The 15,399-nt window shown below is 41.2% G+C and overlaps 1 pseudogene; it reads left to right on the top strand.

Annotated features, from left to right (window-relative positions):
- The first annotated feature begins 1,347 nt into the window (after positions 1-1,347).
- Positions 1,348-11,912, top strand: LOC136507434 (ABC transporter G family member 35-like; annotated as a pseudogene).
- Positions 11,913-15,399: the final 3,487 nt, after the last annotated feature.

Below are 15,399 nucleotides of genomic sequence, written 5' to 3'. Positions count from 1 at the left end.
AGAATCCCGCAGCGAAACACAAACACCAAGTGCCTCTAGATGCAAACACTCAAGCAATGCATTGGATTCACTCCCAATCTCACAAAGATGATGAATCAATGATGGAGATGAGTGGGAGGGCTTTGGCTAAGCTCACAAGGTTGTTATGTCAATGCAAATGGCCAAGAGAGCGAGCTAGAGCCGGCCTACACACCTTTAAATAGAGTCCAAAACGAATAGAGCCGTTGGGCTCATAGAGCAGCCCACTGCGAACCGACCGGATGCGCCGGTCATACTAACCGGACTCAGGACCCCAGTGTCCAGTCCGTGGATGTCTACCACATGTCCCCTCCTTTGATTTTCCACCTCACGATCTCGATGGTCGAATCATAGTGTCTTTCATGATTAACTAGTGATTGGACGCGCTGCTCAGAGATGACTGAACGCACCCTGTCTGGAGTTCGGTCACTTCTAGTAAGCATCCAGAGACAATTTTTCATGACTGGACGCGTTCGGTCACCCCTGACCGGACTCACCCAGCGTCCGATCAACACATAGACCAAACCCCCGAGCACCACGTCATTAGCACCGGACGCGCCAGAGTAGCGTCCAGTCGGTTTTATTAGCCAGCGTCCTGTGCAACTCAGAGAGAGAGTCCAAAGAGCTCTCTGAGCGACCAAACACGTCCGGTCACACATGACCGGACTCGCTCAGAGTCCAGTCAGTCTCTACTGACTGACCGACGCCTAGGTTTAGCCACCGGACGTGTCCGGTCCCATGAGGACAGCGTCCGGTGCACTCTGTGAAACCCTGTCTTTTCTGTACAGGACTCCGGTGGCACCATCGGACTGTCCGCACTCTACGGGCGGACACTCTACCGATGAAGTTTCGAACCCTTGCTCCCAAGTGCTAAACACAATGTGTATCACCTTTGTGCATGTGTGTTAGCATATTTTCACAAACATTTTCAAGGGTGTTAGCACTCCACTAGATCTTAAATGCATATGCAATGAGTTAGAGCATCTAGTGGCACTTTGATAACCGTATTTCGATACGAGTTTCACCCATCTTAATAGTACGGCTATCGAACCTAAATGTGATCACACTCGCTAAGTGTCTTGATCACCGAAACGATATGGCTCCTACCACTTATACCTTTGCCTTGAGCCTTTTATTTTTCTCTTTCTTCTTTTCAAGTCCAAGCACTTGATCATCACCATGGCATCACCATCATCATGTCATGATCTTCATTTGCTTCACCACTTAATGTGCTACCTATCTCATGATCACTTTGATAAACTAGGTTAGCACTTAGGGTTTCATCAATTCACCAAAATTAAACTAGAGCTTTCACTCGGTAGCTAAGGCATGGGGCGGCCGCGGACAGAGCTAGATGGAGGCGGCGGGTGCTCGGGTTTGGCTTTTATGGGGCGGGAAGACGTGGAGTGCACGGCAAGGAGTGGCGCGGGACGGCGTCGGACTCTCGCGGCGGACAGAGTCCGGGTCGGCTGCGGCGCGAGGAAGAAGAAGGCGACATCACTGACGCATGGGGTCGGGCTGACAGTGACACAGGGTGTGGAGAGAGGGGAGCGCGGTGATGCGGCTGACTGGGCCCAAGTGAAACTAGGCTGCGGAGAGGGAGCGAAGCGGGGAAGCGGGGAACTAGGCCGGTGGAGAAGGTGGGTCGCGCGGGAGGAAAGATGGTGCTGGGCCGCAGCTCTGATGAGGAGAGCGGGAGCCGGCCGGCTGGCCTTGCTGGGCTGCGCGGGATGGGCTTCCAGCAGGGAGAGGGGAGAGAGGGAGAGTTAAGTTTTTTTTCAAATGTTTTTCAAATCCATTTGAATCATTTTGAATTTTAGACAAAGCCACACATTCCAATTATTAAATTGACATCTCACCTGTATCACGTCCATAAATCAATAGATCTACAAATGTATTTATACATTTAATAATTGGCTTTAGTATATTAACCCAGTAACACGTGCTCTAGCATGGAATAGAATCTTATGTTACATGAATATTAAAAGTTTTATGAATCAATATCATGTATACAGTTAATGAAAATTATTTATCTCTGGTGTCAAGTCCGTTCTGTCACCCTGAACTTATTGCTGAATTTTCAAAGACCACCCCACCCTCGAGTACCAGACAAAACACACAAATTAACTCCCAAAATCTGATAAATTATCCGCTAAAAATGTTCAGAGTGATTTCAAAGGTGGCTTTGCTAATGTAACATAAGATTATATTCCATGCTAGAGCACGTGTTACTGGGTTAATATACTAAAGCCAATTATTAAATGTATAAATACATTTGTAGATCTATTGATTTATGGACGTGATACAGGTGAGATGCTGGTTGGGCCAGCAAGGGCGTTGTTTATGGATGAAATCTCGACTGGACTCGACAGCTCGACCACATTCCAGATTGTGAAGTCAATAAGGCAGTTTATCCACATCCTTGGAGGCACAGCCGTGATATCTTTGCTGCAGCCTGCGCCCGAGACGTACGAGCTGTTTGATGACATCATACTGCTCTCAGATGGGCAGAAAGTGTACCCACGGGAGGATGTTCTCGAATTCTTTGAATCAGTGGAGTTCAAGTGCCCTGAGAGGAAGGGCATTGCTGACTTCTTGCAAGAAGTACGTATACTTCCTCCATTAACTATCTCCACAAAGAATAATATTTGATCTGTGATATAGTATCCTTTTGTGAAAATGCAAATATTGAGCAGGTTACCTCGAGGAAAGATCAGAAGCAGTACTGGGCACGGCTTGAGGAGCCCTACCAATACGTGTCTGTGAAGCAACTATCATGCTCCTTCCAATCATTTCGCACTGGCAGAGCCATAACAAGTGAGCTTGCCATTCCGTTTGACAAGAGCAAGAGCCATCCAGCTGCGCTGACAACCTCAAGGTATGGCGTCAGTGCCAAGGAGCTACTCAAGGCAAATTTCGACCGAGAAATCCTTCTCCTAAAGAGGAACTCCTTTGTTTTCATCTTTAGAGCCTTCCAGGTGACTAGGACCAGGTCAAAACAAATTGTTTGGAATATGTTTAGAAGTTACAACAATATAGCTAACTATCTTCTTGTTGTTTTTTTCACATGGTAGCTGATTTTATTAGCAACCATTACAATGACCCTCTTCATCCGTCCAAAGATGCATCATGACTCAGTCACTGACGGGGGCATCTACCTGGGGGCGCTTATCATCATAGTGATGGTGGTCGTGTTCAATGGCATGAGTGAACTTGGTTTGACCATCTTCAGATTGCCAGTGTTCTTCAAACAGAGGAACCTCCGCTTTTATCCGGCATGGGCATACACTATACCTTCATGGATCCTCATGGTCCCTATCTCGTTTATTGAGGTTGGCGCATTTGTTTTTGTGGCATACTACGTCATTGGGTTTGATCCAAGTGTAGCCAGGTGGTGATGTCTAAACCTATTTGTAGTGAGATTGCTTGGCATATTCTTCTGACATCTCTATTCTTTTTTTACCACCCTATAGATCTTTTGGCATGCATGGACTTCTACCTCTCTAGATATAACTGTCCAATATCATTCACTTCGAGTGTATAATAAGAATAGTATTTTTTTTATTAGACTTATATTTTGACTAACATCAATTGGTTCTAGATTAGTTATAGTGTGGGTTCAAACAATATGAAGGTTACATGCTTTTGTATTTAAGAAAAAAAATAAAAAAAAAGTAAGGCATTATGCAGGCTGGCAGTCAGGCTCCACCAAGCGCTTTGTGGGTTCACCTTTTCTAGGAAGCTAGTGTAATGTCATTCTAATTGGAGAAAGTTTAATGAAAGAAATTTGGCATGCAATAGATATATGATTTCCAAGACTATGGTTCATCTTTCACCTTCCTAAATAGACCAAAGATGCCGCTCATCTAGGCAGGAGAATGCTTATATGTAACACCTAGCTAGGTATTAGATGCAGCAGTGCTACTCTGCCCTGTGCTAAGATGCTGCCAAGCACCACCTTTTAAAACACTGCTTGGGAATAATTCTAGTATACTTATGAATTTTATGAATGCTTCTGAAGAAATGTATCAGATAATACTATAGGTTATCTTTATTTATCATAGTTTTTCCTCGACAAATATATTTAAACCGCAGTTTTTGGCTTTAGGTTCTTCAAGCAATATCTTCTCCTGTTAGCAGCAAATCAGATGGCAGCGTCTCTCTTCCGATTCATTGGAGGGGCAGCAAGGAACATGATAGTTTCAAATGTCTTATCAATGTTCGTGATTCTTGTCATATGGTTCTTGGTGGATTTCTTTTATCGAGAGGTAAATAATCAACTGGTTTATCTTTTTTTTTTTTAGATAAAGGATAGTTTATATCCGGCTTCATCTACCTCAGGGTGGAATTAGGCCAATTATTACAAACTTCAGTACAACGACCAGCACACAACCCACATGGATCACAAGCTTACAAGTAGACACTAGGACAACAAAGCGGGAAGTAAAGTTCTGACTAATGAAGACCAATAAACCTAGTCAATAACCATCCATTGGAATTAAAGAAGTGCAATGCTGATGTCTCCAGATGCTGCCCAATAAAAATCAGCTGATCCCGTAGATCATTACGCCGCTGCAGCCTTGCCCATTGCCGTAGCCAATGGGTTCCCCTGAATAGCACCTGCAAAAAAGTTTTCGGTCTGCATTTGTCACAAACTACTTCGTTTCTTGTTAACCAGATTGTCCAACATAAAGCTGACGCTGCAGTTAATAACAAAGAATTATGTATGTTACCACCCGCCTTAGACCAATTAACAAATAAATCATGTATACTGAGGGGTGATAACCCAAACATCAAGTGTACAGCACGCCACAAGAACTTAGTATAATAACATTGAAAAAAAATGTGTTGAATAGTTTCTGGATGGTGACAGAAGCAACATTTCGTATCACCATTCCAGCTTCGTCGTGCAAGATTGTCCTTGGTTAAGATCACACATCTTTTTAAATACCACAAGAATGTTTTTATTCTTGAAGGAATTTTGATCTACCATAAATCCTGTAACACTCTGACCCTATTGTTAATTAGTGCAGCATACATAGATTTAACAGAAAATGTACCAGATGAATGTAATGCCCAAACAAACACATCCCTTTCCCCCTGTAAGTTCACATCTTGTAACGAGGCAATAATTCTATGGCAATCCCTTAGATTTCTACCCCCTAAATTCCGGCGAAAGAAAATGTTCAGCGGGATTGATGCAAGTACAGTTGCCACAGAATCCTGGTTTCTTCTCACAATATTGAACAACGAGAGAAATTTATCTTTTAATGGTTGGTTTCCCAACCAGGTGTCCATCCAAAAACGAGTTTGTGACCCGTCTTTTACTTTGAATGAACCAAAAGTCATGAAACTATCTTTTACATTCATCAGTCCTTTCCAGAAGTGAGAGTCAGTGGCCTTTTGGTACAGCTCCCTATAGTTTTATCATATATATAGTTATTTCTCAATAATTCTTGCCACATGCCATCCTCATTTAACAGCTTGAAGAGCCATTTACTCATTAGGCATTTGTTTTGTAAATTCAAATTATGTATGCCTAAACCACCCTGTATTTTTGGTTGGCACATAATTTCCCATTTGGTCAGTCTATATTTTCGCTTGTGTTGGTCGCTTTGCCAGTAGAATCTTGATCTAAAGCAGTCGATCTTTTCTAATACTCCTTTTGGGAGTTCAAAGAAAGACATCATAAACATCGGTAAGCTAGAGAGCACCAAGTTTATTAAGACCAAGCGACCTCCTAAAGAAAGCATCTTACCTTTCCATCTGCTAACCTTGTTTTCAATTCTGTTCTCTATTGACTGCCAATCTTTATTACTCAGTTTCCTAGTGTGCATAGGTAAACCAAGGTACCGAAAGGGAAACTTACCCACCCCACACCCAAACAACTACGAATAGAAAACCTCATGCACTTTTGCTTTACCAAAACAAAATATTTCGTTTTTATGAAAATTAATTTTGAGCCCCGAAAGTTGCTCAAACGTGCTTAGTATCAATTTCATGTTTACCGCCTTCTCAACATCATGGCTCATAAAGATCACTGTGTCATCCGAAGAATAGACAAACCATCTTGGACAAGATGAGGAATGACCCCTTCTATGTGGCCTGCTTTCTTGGCCCTAGCAATTAGTGTAGCCAGTTTTTTTTGTTTGTTTGTTCTTTTTTTCTTTTTTCTGCAAAGAAGCTTTTCAAAATGAAAGTGATTGCTTCTCTTTGAACTGGCAGATAATGTGAAGAAATGGTGGATTTGGGGCTACTGGATTTCCCCTTTGATGTATGTGCAAAATGAAATTGCAGTGAACGAGTTTTTGGGTCACAGCTGGGATAAAATTGTGAATAACTCCATCTCCAATGAGACCCTTGGCGTGCAAATCCTCAAGCCCCGTGGATTCTTTCCAGATGCCAAGTGGTATCGGATAGGATTTGGTGCAATGCTTGGATTCACCTTGCTCTTCAACACTCTCTTCACACTTGCCCTTAGATTCCTTGAGCGTGAGTTTCTATGGACCATTCTTGTTTTAGAAAAATTCTCTACCTGAGACCGGACATGGTTCCATCTTATTTTGCAGCTTATGGCAAGTCACATCCATCTATATCTGAAGAGGTACTGAACGAAAAGGATGCCAACTTGAACGGTAATGTTCTTTCTGGTAATATTTTGGGGTCTGGAGATAGTACACATCAAGCAGCAGTCAGAAATTCTGCAAGTGATGAAGATGATTCTGGCCCTATGAAAAGAGGGATGGTCCTCTCCTTTGCCCCTCTTTCGCTCACTTTTGACAACATCAGATATTTTGTTGACATGCCACAGGTAGCTATAAGACTTTAACCCAACAAGATAGAAAATAATTCATCTTATGTTGTTAACATTGAGCCATTCATCATAACCGTCTAAGTATCTTCCACACAAAATCAACATTCAGGAAATGAAAGTACATGGCATAACCGAGAACAGGTTGGAACTCCTCAAAGGTGTGAGTGTATCTTTCAGACCAGGAGTGCTGACCGCACTGATGAGTATGAGTGGTGCTGGTAAAACCACTTTGATGGATGTGTTGGCAGGGAGAAAGACTGGTGGGTATATTGAAGGAAATATCAGAATTGCAGGATTTCCGAAGAAACAAGAGACCTTTACGCGTGTATCAGGATATTGTGAACAAAATGATATCCACTCACCTCTGGTGACAGTCTATGAGTCGTTGGTTTTTTCAGCGTGGCTCTGCCTTCCCGCAACTGTTGATCCAGACAAAAGAAAGGTCATTCAAATTAAATAGTTATACTCTGCAGCACCTTTCAATATACATGGTAAGCTTCACTTACCTTTGTGTATGCAGATGTTCATTGCGGAGGTCATGCACCTTGTGGAGCTCAACCAAATAAGAGATGCTTTAGTTGGACTTCCTGGAGTGGACGGTCTGTCGACTGAGCAGAGGAAGAGGCTGACCATTGCTGTGGAGCTCGTTGAAAATCCATCAATTATTTTTATGGATGAACCAACCTCTGGGCTTTGCCCGAGCAGCCGCAATAGTTATGAGGGCAGTAAGGAACACTGTAGATACAGGTAGAACTGTGGTCTGCACCATTCATCAACAGAGCATTGATATATTTGAAGCATTCGACGAGGTGTGTGTGATTTCACCTAGGAATACCTTCTGTACTTCTCTTTGTCTTTTAGAGATTTTTTTTTTCTAGAAAACACAGGAGAGCTATGCTTCATTGTATTAAGAAGAAAGAAAGGTGCTAGAGCCCTACAACACACGCCACACACAACTCGACACAACTTAGAAATCACATTCGCGCCCGAAAATAGAAAGGGTCTTTTAGAGATTTCGTATACCAAGTCTCCAAAATCTTGATGTAGCTTTCTAAAACTCATTTGGCTGCAGCTTTTCCTTAACTAAAACATTGTTCATGAATGCTTGCAGCTTTTCCTAATGAAGCGAGGAGGAGAAGAGATCTATGTTGGTCCATTAGGCCATCATTCTTCTGAACTTATAAAGTATTTCGAGGTAAAGTTACATTGCGGAGCCTGTATATTCCTGATGTAATTTCAATGGGTTTGTCAATGATATCATCTATTTTTCTTAATAACTAACCAATATCCTAGAAGGCCTTACTTAAATCCTAGGGTGCCTAGAAATTCACACATTAATCAAGGATAAAAGGTGTAAACGCTAAAAATTTCATATTAATCAGAACAAATGTAGAGATATTGATTATCTAATCTTTTATGCTGTTTGTGTCAAGGTCTCCGGTTCAATATAGCCATGATAATCTCATGATTTTTGGTACTGTACCATATAAAGAATGTATGAATAGAAGTACATTTGAAACTAAATTGGAACGTACATCATAATCCATATAAAGGTGGGCATTGAAATTATAGTTAATACTTAATAGACTGTGTCCTCGCTACTGGAAACCAAAAATATTTGTGTGGGTTACAATTTTTCTGGCTGTAGCCTATGCTGTGCATGTACAAGGTAATCAGAGTCTGTTTGTAGGTGTCAAACTGTAGCCTTTAGCAGCATGACCTGGGTACCACATATAGTCGATCGCTAGTTATTGGTAGTACTTTCTTTTCTCGAACGACGCAGGAGAGCTACGTGTCATTTCATTAAGAAGAGAATAAAAATAACGGAGGAGAGGCACGACCTGCTCCCCCAAGAACCAAATACAGGACTCTTAGCGCCACACACTAAGAAAAACAGACGACCACTGCCCAAGAAACGCCTAAACAGCTAAAGGTAGCAACCTACTAAGAAGCTGTTGCAGAGCCTTAGCTCCAGCCCAACACCATAACATACACTCTTCAGAAACTAAAGATAAAAAACTCTTTGGACACAGGGACTAGCACCCTCACCGACACAAGCATTCCTATGCTTCCACAACTCCCAGGCAATCAGAACGATGAGTGAATTCAGTCCCTCGTCTCTTTTGGAGCAGCCTTGATTGTTTTGCACCACCAGCTAGGAAAACGAGAATCCTTTAGCTTCGGTGCAACCGTGCAAGGTGAAGCAAGCCCAACACATGAAAGATAGCTGTCCAAACCTGCCTTGCGAAAACACAAGCAACCAGGGTATGCTGTATTGTTTCATCATCATGATCACATAGGGGACAAACAGACGAGTGAGGAAGTCCTCTTTTTGCAAGGCGGTCAGCTGTCCAACAGCGGCCCTTAATCGCCAACCAAATAAAGAATTTGCAACGGAGAGGGGCCCAAGATTTCCAAACCCGCTTCCAAGGTGCAAAAATGATGGTCCCAGTAAAAAACGCCTTGTAGGCTGATTTGATCGAATAAAATGATTTGTTGGTAGTACTTCAGTGTATAAAATACAATATATACCATATCTTCTACTACAGCCATCTAATCAAAAGATAACTACCACAATAATACCAAATAAATTCATGGTTCTTTTACTCCAGTTGTATATTGAGAATGGATATTGATAATGTTAATTTACCACTATAATATCATTACTAATGGTAGAACTCTGGTCTTCACCATGTCTGCTGGAATCATGAATGAAAATTGATGAGAATTCAACTAAGGTAACCTTTCATACACCGAAGCCAAGAAGGGGTATGGTACTCGACTTTCTTGTAATCTTTCCGTAAATTCTGATGATTTAATTGATACATGCATAAATACTATGCAAAACAAAATCTAGAATATTAAGACTCTCGGTTGTATCGGTTTTTGAACTTTTAATACCGTGGTTGGAAAGAACATTAGTAAAGTTAAATTTTTGGGCTTAAGGGCATAATAGTTAATTTTCCCTAAGAAAAAAAGAAAATAAAGTGTCCCACCTAGGGAAGAAGAGAGACAGAAGGAAACAAAGAAAGCGAAAAAGCATGGGTCTTGGTGGCCCAAAGCGCATAAACCGTAGCAGATATAATGCAGACTGGTCCTACGAAATATGCAGTAAAATTACCTAGTTACCCTTTATTTTTAGAAAATATTAATATAGGTACTGGTCCTACGCATTTTATAGAACTGTCCCCACTTATTTGGTACTTTCCATCACTTTTCTTTTAGTACCTTCTATTTTTTCCACTGTTCAATCTCTACCAATGGATGGTCCATATTTTTTGCACCACTGTAGAACTTGTAATCAGTTTTGATGTATAGTAACTAATAATTTCTCATGGTTCCACATTTTTAGGGGAAAAGATAACTAATTTGTCTTATCTTTTTTGTTTCCTTTTTTTTCTCTTGAGACCTTGTGTTGGCTTTGTACTGCTTTTGTTTAGTTTGATTAATGCATCTTAGTAGGGGCTGTCCTCCAGTCCCTCCTGTTCTCTAAAAAAATTAATTACTAATAATTCGTACGGTTTGACATTTTTAGGGGATACAAGGAGTCAGCAAAATTGGAGATGGTTATAATGCAGCAACATGGATGTTGGAAGTGACAACAATTTCTCAGGAACAGACTCTAGATGTTGATTTCAGGGACATATACAAGAAGTCTGAACTCTACATGTGAGTGACTGGATCATCTAATGTTATAATAATTTACTCTTTCCCCTTGAGTTTAACCATGGATCATCTACTTTCAGTAGGACTGCCCTTTTTTCCTCCTCCAAAGCATTTCTCCTATTGGGGTTCTAACTGAACTTTTGACAGGAAGAACAAGGCTTTGATAGAGGAGCTAAACAAACCACTACCTGGTTCAATTGACCTCCATTTCCCTACCACATATTCTCAGTCAATGCATTGCTTGCCTATGGAAGCAGAATTTGTCATACTGGAGGAACCCTCCTTATAATGCCGTCAGGTTTCTTTTTACTATTATAATAGCTCTTCTTTTTGGTACAATCTATTGGGACCTTGGCGGCAAAATGTAAGTCATGCCACAGTGAACATTTTGAAGCAAACCCACCTTCAATATGTTATTCATGTTTTGCTTCTTGTACAATATTTGGATATATGTTTTTTATCTAGGGAGAAGCCACAAGATTTGTTCAATGCCATGGGGTCAATGTATGGTGCATCGCTGTTCATAGGTTTTGTAAATGCTATTTCAGTTCAGCCAGTTGTTGCTGTGGAAAGAACAGTGTTTTACCGTGAAAGAGCTGCGGGCATGTACTCAGCTTTTCCATATGCATTTGGGCAGGTAAAATCTATTTCACTGTTAGTTTCTTCATTTTTAATTTTTGGGCATGATATGCACTCAGCTTGTTTCCTCGCAGGTTGTCATTGAAATCCCTTATGCGCTGGTTCAGGCTAGCATATATGGAATAATAGTTTATGCAATGATCGGATTTGAGTGGACGGCTGCCAAATTTTTCTGGTACCTTTTCTTCATGTACTTCACTATGCTCTACTTCACATTCTATGGCATGATGGTTGTGGGCCTTACGCCAAACTATTAAATCGCCACAATTGTGTCTTCCTCGTTCTACTCCATCGGGAACCTTTTTTTCTGGGATATTCGTCCCTCGGCCAGTAAGTCTCTCTCTCTCTCCCTCCCTCCCTCCCTCCCTCCCTCCCTCCCTCTCTCTCTCTCTCTCTCTCTCTCTCTCTCTCTCTCTCTCTCTCTCTCTCTCTCTCAACACCCACTTTCTCCACCTTATCATTTTAAGAAACGATAACTACTAATGTTTCTGGACTTACAAGTTACACCATGTTCAGAAAAATTCCTATATGGTGGAGATGGTACTCTTGGATATGCCCTATTGCATGGACACTGTATGGGTTGATCATCTCGCAATTTGGTGATGTTACCATGCCTATGGAGGATGGAACCCCTGTGAATGTCTTTGTGGAGAACTACTATGACTTCAAGCATAGCTGGTTGGGATGGGTGGCCATTGTTGTTGTGTCCTTTGCGGTGCTATTTGCCTTCTCGTTTGCTTGTGCCATCATGAAGCTCAACTTTCAAACGAGGTGATGATGTTTGTTGTGGAGTTTATTCGTGCCATCACCCGTGTCTTTAGATTGTGTACTATGTACTATGCAAGTGGGTATTTCCATGATATCTCTATTTCCATAGCTGAGCAAAGTTTCAATGTAAATGGAGAATTTTGATATGGTAACTAATTTAAGGTCGAGGAAGTGTGAATGATAGGTGAGTCTTATTTGGGCTATATAAAAAATCATTTTGGCGAATACTATGCAAATGGGAAATTTGGTTTCGATGATAGGCTATTTGGCAAATGATAGAAAGTATAGACAAAATCTCCATATGACAGTATCAGATCACCAGTAAGTATTGTGGCGATATACATCATCTGCAGATCTTTAAAATAAAAATCACAGTTTGTATTATAACCTAATACATAAGAAAAAATGTCAAACCTGATTTTCCCCTATTTAAGCCTTGTTTGAATGTCGTCGGATTCACAGCAATCTACACGTGTTGGGATGGATTTGAGTGGGGCTGAAAATTTTTCCTAATCCTACGTTTTTTAATGAAATTAAACTAATTTCTAAGAAATTTCTCCACGGTTTTTATAACAGACCTAAATGGTTCTGTTGTCCCTCTTTTGTTGACTTTGTGATTTTGCCTCCCACTAGTTTTAATTGAAGCTACTGTCTACCCCTAATTTGTATGTGTGATAGATAGGACCGGATTAAACAAATAAGAGAAGAGAAATAAGTAAGGAAAATAGGAAAAAGACCCGGGTACCCTCTGTCAAATCCAAACTGACTCCCATGGTCCCATGCACCTAGTGGCCACACGAGCCGAACCGTGTGGTCGTGGGCTTGTGGCGCAAATTGACGAGCATCGCACATGCTAGGCTGTGCGTGGGATGGGGTGTGGGCCATCTGCCGATGCATCACAGCCCGATCTCAGCCATAGAGTTCTTAAATACTCAGCTCATTTCAAATGGTAAGTTTTTCAAATACATAGCTTTTACTATGTATCTAGATATAATATTATATACAGACACGTAACAAAAACTATATACCTAAACAAGGTAGAAGGACTCAGTTTAGAAAGAAAAAGTACTTACGAAGAGGCTAGGTAATTCACATCATTACACTTCCTTGCCATTAAATTATTTACCAGCGGTACTTTATCCTGTCTGGTTTAAACTATAACCCCAGCCTATTTCAAATGTGAACTGAATGAACAAGTCAGAAAAGAAGAATCTTTCTTTTGGATTCCTTTTATTCTAGACTCTTTTCCACACTAATTACCGATTCTTTTCTTGGTTACATTGAGTTTGGTGGATAATTAGCTAGTTAGGAATAATTAGCTAGTTAGGAGCCCATCCAAGATTGTTATAGCCTAATGAATTAGTAGTTCCCAACCACGGTTGAAGTAAAATTCAACCACAAAAATCAATAACTAAAAGAATAAAAAAGCTAGTATGTCGATGCTTTAGCGGTGGAATGATTTGATCCCTTCATTTCCAAGCTCTTGCAAGGGGCCATTGCCTTATTTAGTTAAACTCAAATCGAGGGGATTGTAGGGGGTGAGGGGATTAAATCCCCTACAAGTCAAAATCCTCCTACGATGAGTGGGGTTTCGACTTGTAGGGGATTCCATTCCCCTCAATCCTCTTGGTTTGGGGATTAACTAAACAAGCACTTGATGGGTTTCATATTGTGGGCACTTAGATGCGTCAAATACTCGAGCACATGGTCACTATGATGCCTTTATTCATAGGTATTTGTGAACAAAAAAATATGAAAATTGGTAGAGGATTAAATAGAAATCTACATGACAAACATATGCTCCCTTCATCCCGAAGTAGATGACACTTTAGACTTTTAGATATTATGGTTGATCATTTGTCTTATTCAGTTTTTCTGCAAATAAAATAAGCCGTTATTAAAGTATCTCTAATTATAAAATAAGTCATAATAAAATAAATAATATTTATAAATTTTTTTTAATAAGACAGATAGTCAAATAAGATGTCTAAAAGTAAAAAAAAATGACATGTATTTTGGGATGGGGCGATTACATATAGTCGGACACAACTGTAGCCTTTCACCAGTTGACATGGGTGCCACACTGCCACTGCTCACTGCTAGCGCTCTGTAGTTGAAGTTATAGTTTAGCGTGATACTATTTCTTCAACAATAGCCTAGCTTGTGATCAAAAGACTAGTATTATACAATACCAAATAAATCCATGCAGTTTTTGTTCTTTTTTCATCCAAACTGTGGAGAATTGGGACTAAGCAAGACAGATCGAGTACCACTACAGCTTGCTTGCTCGGGTAAATTTAGAATGTAAATTACGAGAATTTAACTGGGTTAACAATTAACGGTTGATCCATTTAGGACCTATTTGATCCCCCACCTCTAAATTTTAGAGCTTTAAAAACTTTAGAGCACTTTAGACCACCTATTTGGGGATTTTAGCTCTAAAATTTAGAGGTCTAAAGTTTAGAGGGGTGGATTCAAACAAGCCTTTAGCCATAAAGGTTGCCTATTTGAGCTTGTCATTTGTTACTTTCCATAATATTTTTTGTACTGAAAACATAACACTGAACACTATAAGAAATATTAGGTTGCATGATGCTTGAGCTGATGACTTGTTACTAATTTTTAGTATACTTTTGTATTTTTTTTAAGAGGGTCTAAGGAGTCAGCAAAATTAGAGATGGCTATAGGGCCTGTTTGGAACAGATTTTGGACAGCGGGTGAAAAAAAGCGGCCCAAGGCCCCCAAACGGTGCCCTTCGAGCGCTGCTTCTTTTTCGTGATTCCCTTCACAGGGTCATTTACAGTTGAACACAAAAAGACGCTAGGAGGGGGCTGTGGGAAAAATCACCTCAAATTCATCTCTCCCTCCACACGTCGCCCTCTTCCATCCGCCCACGCCTCTTCCGCCATCCTTGCTAGCCATGCCCACCTCATGCTCTCCTTCAGTGACCATCCTTGCTAGCGGTTCCCCATCCTGACCACATCGTGGTTGTCCCCAGAGGATGGCGACCAAGCTCTAGAGCAAGCGGCTGAGATCTAATGGCCACTCCACCCTCTGCGACGAGCGCATCAAGATCCGATGGCCGCTCCACCCTCCGTGATGAGCACGCTGAGATCCTATGATAACTCCTTCCTCCGCGGAAGTGTGGCGAGATCCAACGGCTGCTTATCCCTCCCTTAACCGCACCAAGTTCTCTCCTCACCCCCAAAGTTCTCCATGCTTTTGGCCGTTTTGATTCGAATCGAAGTCAGCTTATCGAGGAAGCCGGCTTAGGATCAAAACGTGGTCCAGCAAAGCGGGCCCAAACAGGGCCATAATCCAGCCACATGGATGTTGGAAATGACACCAGTTTCCCAGGAACGGACACTAGACGTGGATTTCAGTGAGATTTAGAAAAGGTTCAAGGACCTGTTTTTGTTATTACAGTATGTTCGCCAACATCAGCTTGATCCCTGTTTTTGTTATTCAGATCAAGTCTGTAAACCTACAGCCCA

This window comes from Miscanthus floridulus, chromosome 15 (genome assembly GCF_019320115.1).
Source record: "Miscanthus floridulus cultivar M001 chromosome 15, ASM1932011v1, whole genome shotgun sequence".
Classification (NCBI taxonomy): Eukaryota; Viridiplantae; Streptophyta; class Magnoliopsida; order Poales; family Poaceae; genus Miscanthus; species Miscanthus floridulus.
This window is presented reverse-complemented; position numbering and strand designations above follow the sequence as displayed.